Raw genomic sequence first — 8,117 nt, 5'->3', positions numbered from 1 at the left:
AGATACTGGACTAGGAATATAGACATCTTCAGTGAGATCAGTTAAAGGTCAAAAGGCCAGGAGCAACTTGGCCTGGAATGTTTGAGTGTTCCACAAGGGTATCTCAGCATAACCTGTGACTTCACTGTAAACAGCCCTAGCAAACAGACAACAACGCAGCCCACCTTGAGGGCAGAGCAGGTGGGACAAGCCCACACCCTAAGCCCTCCATTCCCCAAAATCCTCAACTGCCTATAAATTCCCTAGACAACACGCCATGCAGGGCTCTCTTGTCCCCTCCTGGCATGATCCAGGAGCTCTTTCCTTTCACTTTATCTCTAAATAAAAGCCTCCCCTTTGCTCTTCTACCTTGAATGTTTGTGAAGCTCATTCTTTGGCTTCGTGAACAAGAACCCCAGCATCAAAACTACCTTCACTAAATTATTAAACGTATAGTTACTCAGATACATATTTAACTTCCTCTTTTGCATTTATTTTTGCTTAAAAATATTACCTTGGGTGATTTGGACAATTAATATCCTAATTCAAAGAGTCCCAAATCTCTTAATGTGTTACATGAGAAATGAACAAGACTCACTTTACTGTGCTTCAAGAGAGTCTCAGAAACAAAAAAAACTCCCTAATTCTTTCTAATCATCAACCAGTTCACTGTTTATAATCAATTAACTTTTAATTCCCATGAAACACTTATCAACAAGGTCACTTTCAGAAATGCACACACCACATTCAGGTAAGCCTCATTGCTCCCTCTGTACTATACTTCATTTCTACTAACAGGACAGAGGTTTGGGGAGCTGCCACATTCCAACAGGAAGCTGGCAAGGTTCAATGAGGATTTTTTACAGTAGCCCAAAGTCCAAGACACAGCTGGACCTCATCATCCCTCTGAGAGGCAACACTAATTACATCCCTGCTGCTTTACTTCCAGCTGCCAAGAAAAGACTGAGCACAGGATATAGATTGGTGGACTCAAGTGCCACCTACAGGCTATACCTTTATTTAATTCGTTTCTGAGGAAAAAATTAAAGGTGATCTCTCAGAGGGGGGGTGAATTACACTGCTCACCAGAAACAAGCTGATTCTTACATTTGGCTTCTCTGTAGTTTAATTTTATTTTAGAGGCCCGTAATTACTCCACAATGGGTAAAACTTAAATATACCAGAGACCAAATTTTTATTTTATTATCAGAGTAAAGGAGTTAATTATTCTATACTATTGTGGTAAGTGTAAGGCTGGAGGCACCAGAGGGAGGAAAGCGAGGACAGTGCAAACTGAACACAGACAGCACCAAACAGCTCTGTGCCATGTAAGGAAGGAACGGACAGCTCTTCCTAGATTCCAGTCCTCTGACATGCCGACAAAGCCCGGATGCAGACCCCCTCCATCCGGAAGGAGGAGACCTGTGGCTGTCCACCCAACCCTGAGCCAATACAAATTCCCCACATACCTCTGGCCTGGCCCACTTCCCCCTCCCTTCCCTGTGCTTATAAAAACTCCCCACCTGCCCTGATGGGCACGACTTCTCTGGCCTGTGTCTGTGCAGACTGGTGAACCTCGCCCAGGATTGCACTCAACTAAAATGCCTGGCCCTTTGTTGCCTCTCGTCGCCTGCTTATTTCAGTTAGAATTTATCTTACAGTAAGGCTACAAGCTGGTATGTTTAACAGATAACAAAAATACTGGGATACTAGTGTACTGGCATTAATATTAACATATGCTTCCTGTGTTTTTTATCTGCTTAGATCATTAACCTTTGATGGTTAATATAAAGTATCTCATTACATCTACAGACTATAGTGGTCAAGGAGGTGCTTAGGCAGCATTACAGATAATATGTACAATAATTACCCCAAGTCATCAAATATTCAATAAGTACCTACTCTAAAATAGTCATGGTGATATAAAAAAATGTACCCTGAAACTTACATTATGCAGTTTGTCTGTCTAACTTAATGAAATTACTTGAATTGTAAAATTTGACTATCATCTTAAAATTAAATAACTATGCATATTTGTTGAGTTTCTACTATACCCCAAACACTGAGCTAGTTAGGACCAATACATGGAAATGAACTGTCCTGTCTCCATTGTCAGACTGTTAACAACATAACTGGGGAGAGGAGACTTACACAGATGAAGACATAAAGGAGAGTTCCAGGGAGTTGGGGCTAATAGAACTGAGAAAGATAGATCACAGAAGAGCTAGGATTTTAAGTGAGCCTAGAATTGATAGAATGAAGTAGAGAATAGGGGAAACTAGAAAAAGAGGGGTGGCAGCATGAATGCATGAGGTATACACGCTTAAAAAATGTTCATGGACCAAACCATGTATCTTTAGCATCTGCTCTATGATAGAACTACATATGCTTTTCATTCTCCCTAAAACTCTGTTAAATGGCTACTATTATTATTGCTATTTTATAGAGGCTGAAAGAAGTTGAGTAATTTGATCAGAGTCACTGAACTGTTAAGTAGTAAAAACAGGATTCGAACTCAGTACTTTATTACTCCAAAGTGGGTGTTCTGAACCACTATGCCAACAATAAATAAACCATCTGTCTTTAAAGGATGCCCTGTAGGGCATGAGATATATTGAGCATGTGTAACAGCCAGGTAACAGATGGCACTTTCAAACTGGGTTGCTCAGGCTTGATACAGAGAATATTTACAAAGGTGTGTGCAACCACAAGAATAAGGCATTATCCCTGTATTAGCAAAACTATTCCCACCCCTCACTCGAAAAGTGGAACACAGAGTGAGAGTTACCAAGCCCCAGAATGATAAGAGTTTTGTGGAGCAGGATGAAAGACAAGATGTATTAATTTTTGTAGGAAGGAGGGATCTGGCAGCATAAATTTTCTTTTTCCTCCTTCCTTCCAATATCCCACCAGGGTTTCCTTTAATGTAGTTCATGTGGATCAGCCACCAGGGCCAGAGTAGTTAAAGAAGGATGGAGAATGGTTCTGGAGAAGCAAATGGAAGACAGAAGGCACTAGGACATTCTCTGAGGTTCTTGAGTGTTAGGCTAAATCACTTAAGACTTTATTGGGTTGAGATCAATGCATGTTCAGGTGTGAGGATTGTGTATCAAAGGACTATTTTTAAGAAAACTAAATTTTCGTTAACGCAGATAGAATAAAAACGTTGGTAGCAAGAACACTTTGGAAAAGTTTTTGCAGAAAAGTTCCGATAGGAGATTTTAGGAGCCTAACAGTAAGTAGTGGTAGCAGAAGAGAAAGGAAGAGGCTTAGTGAGCTGTCGTGATATTTAAAAAGAATGGACTTGACTCAATCACACAATGTGGTCCACTGATGGAAGTCTGCCTTGTGTTTTCTATTTTATCCACTTTGAAATTTATTTTCATGGATTCATGATTTTCAGTACATTATCAAAGCCCTTACGTAGCTAGCTGATGTTCACTGCAAGAGTAACATAAGCTGACGGGTTAAGATAATAGGTCTTAAAATGATGACCTTGAGATTTTAAGGGGGAGCAGGGAGAGAAATGAAAGGGTAACATCCCGAAATCTGACAACATGCTATATGGACTGTGCTGATTTTACACTTAAATTTCCCCATACTCTTGGAAGGCACTTACTACCATTTTACAGAAAAAGAAACATGCTGAAGTTCAAAGAGATAGTAATAATCACTATATATACTAATTTTAATAATAAGTATGGGATAAGTTATATAAAAGACTAGAATATGTCACTGTTAATGGAATCTGAGTTTGTATCCTTGTTTTGTTTTGTTTTGAGACTTAATAACCCTGATCAAGACATCTTCAACATCACACTTTAAGGTTCATTTTAAGATAAAATTATTTTTAAAATAAATCTGATCCTGAAAGTAATCAATTAGGTGAGTGATACAAACAAAAGAGGACTAGGAGATAAAATGACTTTCCCACAGAGTATGTCAGAGCCGACATGAAACTTTGCATCTTATATGACTCTTCTTTTCGACTCTTACATTGTTATCATCTCTTGATTAAACATAATATATCAATATGCAAATTTTATGCACCAGGAAAGAAAGAAATTTTCCAGTTAATGCAGTTTTAAAGGGTTAAAAGCCTCAAAACCAATGCTGTGGGTGAATTCCTATAAAAGCAGCTTAGCTTCATAGCTATTTCCAAACTATACACCAAAATAAAACAGAATAATGGTGGAAGTTGAAGTCAGAAAAGAAAGTGAAGGGTTCATTTCAGGACTATAGCCTTTATTAGTTACCACATCTCTGACTGATGCTACCAAACTGGAGAGGTGGCTGAAACTGCAATGAAAACAATCAGAGAATGGATGGGTTCAAACCAAGTAATCTGAAGGGCTATTCATTCAAAGTTCCAGCTATTTGAAAGAGTGACTGTTGGTTCCTCCCTGCTTCTGACCCGCATATATGGGAAGAGACAGGATGAGATATTGAAGATCTGAAAGGACCAGTCAGGGGACTCGAGGCTTAACAGTATAAGAGTAGTGCTGAGAGGGCACCCTTCCTATTTATTGAGCAAATACATGTTAACAACAAGAGAATTCTGTGTGGGGGACTTAATAGACAGCCATTAACTAATTCTAAACTCAATCCGTGGCAGTCTCCAGTCTCCTGGGGTGCGATGTCTTACATGATATTGAAACAATAGCAGGGCAGTTAGGTCCCAGAAATTGTTTTGGTCTTGTTTGTTCTGTACTTCATCACATATCAGGAATTAGAGGAAAAATAATCAAGTCATATATGATTATACATTTGATTTCAATACTTGATTTATATATTAATCCCACATTTTCTCCTTATTTTTTAAATAAAATGTTGAAGTAGTGGGTAAATGTAATAAAGATTACAGTTTATAATAAAGCTTTTTTAACACAGTTTACTTTTTCATAAAAGATAATCTATTTTTTAAATCTTGTGATGTAATATAAAGATGGAAAGTAGAGTTTACTGCAGCAGGAAAGCAAGTGCAGACTGTCAGGTCCGTGCCTACAGACCAGGTATTGATCTGAGTGAGACAAGGGCAACAAAACATCCACGGGTGCAGAAGATTTCTCTCAAAACTGGGGGGTGAGGTTCAAAGCCTCACCTCTGTTGGCCCCCAGTTGCTCACCTGATGGCCCCCCTGCGACTATGCCTGTCTTAGGTTGTTCCTCCCTTGAGGAATCTTACCCGTCTCTGGCTAACCAGCCGTCTTCCAGAGCCATACAGGGAGATGTAAAGTTGGTAAGTGAGAGTGAATCAGTATTCTTTGAAAAGGTTAGCTTTTTACTTCTTTGCAAATTTATGCCCTGTGGCTTCTATGCCCAGCACTTGTCTTGAGGTATCTTTACCACCTGGAAGATTATGACACTCCGTAGTTTTAAGTATGAGGCACAAATTCTAGAAAAAGGCTGTATTTAGGAAAGAAGAAGAAAAGCCATAGAAGTAGCAAAGGAAGAAAATATGAGAAGTTTATTTCTTTGACATAACTTCTTGTAGAGTAATGTAAGCATGTATAGGTTTTAACAAACCACTAATTAAATTATGTACACACATTAACAGAACAGGAATACAGATACATAATAGAAGCAGACCTACAATTACTGGCCATATCCAATGAAACCAAGAAAACCGGTTAGGTAACCCAGGCATTTGTGAAAACTTACTGATAGTATGATGAATATTGTCTAATTGATTTTGAATAGTTTGAGAAAAATCAGACAAATTAAAACAACACAGTCCTGGAAACTTCACATCCCATATGTTCTTTTAACAGCAGATAGTCTATAGTAGCAGGATTCTGGAGTACACCAGTATTTCTCAAAAGGCCGCCTATAATTACCATACATGTGAATTTTTCCATATTTATAAAATACATAAAAATTATTTTTAATACATCAACTTTAGTAGAAATTTGTACCAACACAGTAACTGTATGTGGCATTTGAAATAAGTTTGTGTTTCCTTTGATGTATTACACGATATTGAACACACCGTGTATTTACAGTACCACTTGATATAAAGACAATTCACAAATTATCATAAAAGTATTGTTATTGTAAATGCTCTTTTCCTGGTGCCAGTCTGTTTGAGGTTGTCACGGTGAGAACTGACTAAGCCAGGCCCACTCGGAGTCCTCCTTCCCCGCCCCGTCACCCTGATAGGTCCATGACGGTTGGAATGAACCAGCCCCTGCCCCGCCCAGTCCCAAAGCTGCTGGACAAAGGCAGGCACCTGAGCCCAATAGTCTTTTCCCCATGTTGAAGCTTCAGCTCCCAAAATGCACCCCAACATCTGGTTCAAAGCTTCTCGCCTGCCCTAGCAGGCCCTTAAAATTTCCCACTGCCCCCCGACTGTAATCCATCCTTGATGCCTCTCACTCTTGGTTCTCACTGGGGCAGACTTCCAGCTAGGACGTGGAGCAGATAAAATACTCAGTGATCACCAAGCTACCAATGTAGAGCACCTAATGTGTGCCAGCACTGTGCCAGGTATGAGGGATGAAGGGCCGGACAAAGGAGACACAGTCCCTGCCCTTGGTGATCCTCCAGCGCATTGCACCATGATTATTAGCGTAGGTCCCCTAGAGCTCCTGGAGGAAAGGCGTTCCAGGCCCAGGGCCTCGGCCCCCTCTGGAACCGGTGAAACCAAGACAAGTCCAGGAAGAGGGCAGGTTGGGAGAAAGGCTTTTCTTCCTTGCAGTCACTGGCACCTCATGCTCCCCAGCCTGGCACACACTCCACTGCCCCACCTCTGCTGGAGACAGTCTGAGTCACCGTGGTGTGTGCTGAGAGCGAGAAGGGGCCGAGGAGGAGCCAGGCGGGGAGACGGGGCAATGCGATGGCCCAGGCTCAGAACTGAGTCCCTTCCCTCAGGATGGGCCATAAGTGACCTCTTGCCCAAGAACTGCCCGTGGTGTCCGTTTCCAATCCCCGGGCAGAAATGTATCATGGGGGTGTGTCTGCCTCCTTTGAAAGAGGTTTTCAAAAGATCTGAATAGGGGAGGCTGAGAGTCTTGGAGAAATACAGAAATACATTCCCAGAAGAGGAGTCTGGGGCAAGTGTGTAAAGTCTTCATTAGCGCATCTCCAGCACCATGGCTGCTGCCCAGGAATTCCCTGTGAAAATGCTGTATCTCTACCCCTTTCTGTATATATACTGACATCCCTATCTTTCCATACATCAATACAGATACCAATCTAGATAGGCAGGCAGGCAGGAGACATGCGGAAGTGTTTTAAAACTTGTACCCCATGTCCTCTAATTATATAATTTCTCATGAGGAAAAAGGAGCTAGTATCCAATTTTAGTCACTAGTTTGTGATATTCTGTATACATCTTTAGAAATATCACATACAAGATACCCAGTATCACTGATATCTACTACACACAATTTTCATAATTGCCGTTCCCTTGTACTTTGGAGCAAGTGAAGTTTCAAATGCTTGATTTCATGGGGGGCGGGTTTCAATGCCTAACATGATTATCCACTCAACATGTCTTTTTTGAATGGATACAGAATCCCAGAAAATGCTACATCGGTTTTTTTGTATTCATTCCACAGAATTCAAGAAGACTCAATGGGATTCTCCTCAGCCAGAGGCACGTGTGGTGGTCCCAGACCGCAGTCAGACACCGGGAGAAGAGCCCTCTGTCTCGGAGTGTTTCGCCCGTGCGTCCGCCCCAGGAAAGCTTCAAGCTGCTGCTGAGGACGGTAAGGGAGACACAAAGGCTGGACGGGATGAATAGCTGGCGTGGCTCAGCCCAATCCCTACTTACTTCACTTTCCCTTCGAAAACAGGAAAGGGCTACAGGGCAGAGGAACTAAGACTGAAGCCTCTGCAGAGGGACAAATTGGGGGTGTGCTTTCAAGGATAGGACAGTTCCCCATGTGAACACTGGCACAGCTGTGAGTGAGATAGTGGGATGTGCTGATAAATGTGGGAATTCAATCACAACCTCTTCCCTCAGATCAGCACAAACTCACTCTCACACACATCCTATACTCCTTCATACCAGATATGGCCCCGTTATCCGTTCCTGTCACTTTTTCTCTCATATACACATCCCTCCATTCCAGATGCGTCTTTCCCATTCTCTACGAGCGTTACACAGATACACACTTCCACCTTCCCTGCTCATGC

The sequence above is a fragment of the Manis pentadactyla genome, chromosome 13, assembly GCF_030020395.1.
Source record: "Manis pentadactyla isolate mManPen7 chromosome 13, mManPen7.hap1, whole genome shotgun sequence".
In the NCBI taxonomy this organism is placed as follows: domain Eukaryota; kingdom Metazoa; phylum Chordata; class Mammalia; order Pholidota; family Manidae; genus Manis; species Manis pentadactyla.
Note: the sequence above shows the minus strand (reverse complement) of the source record.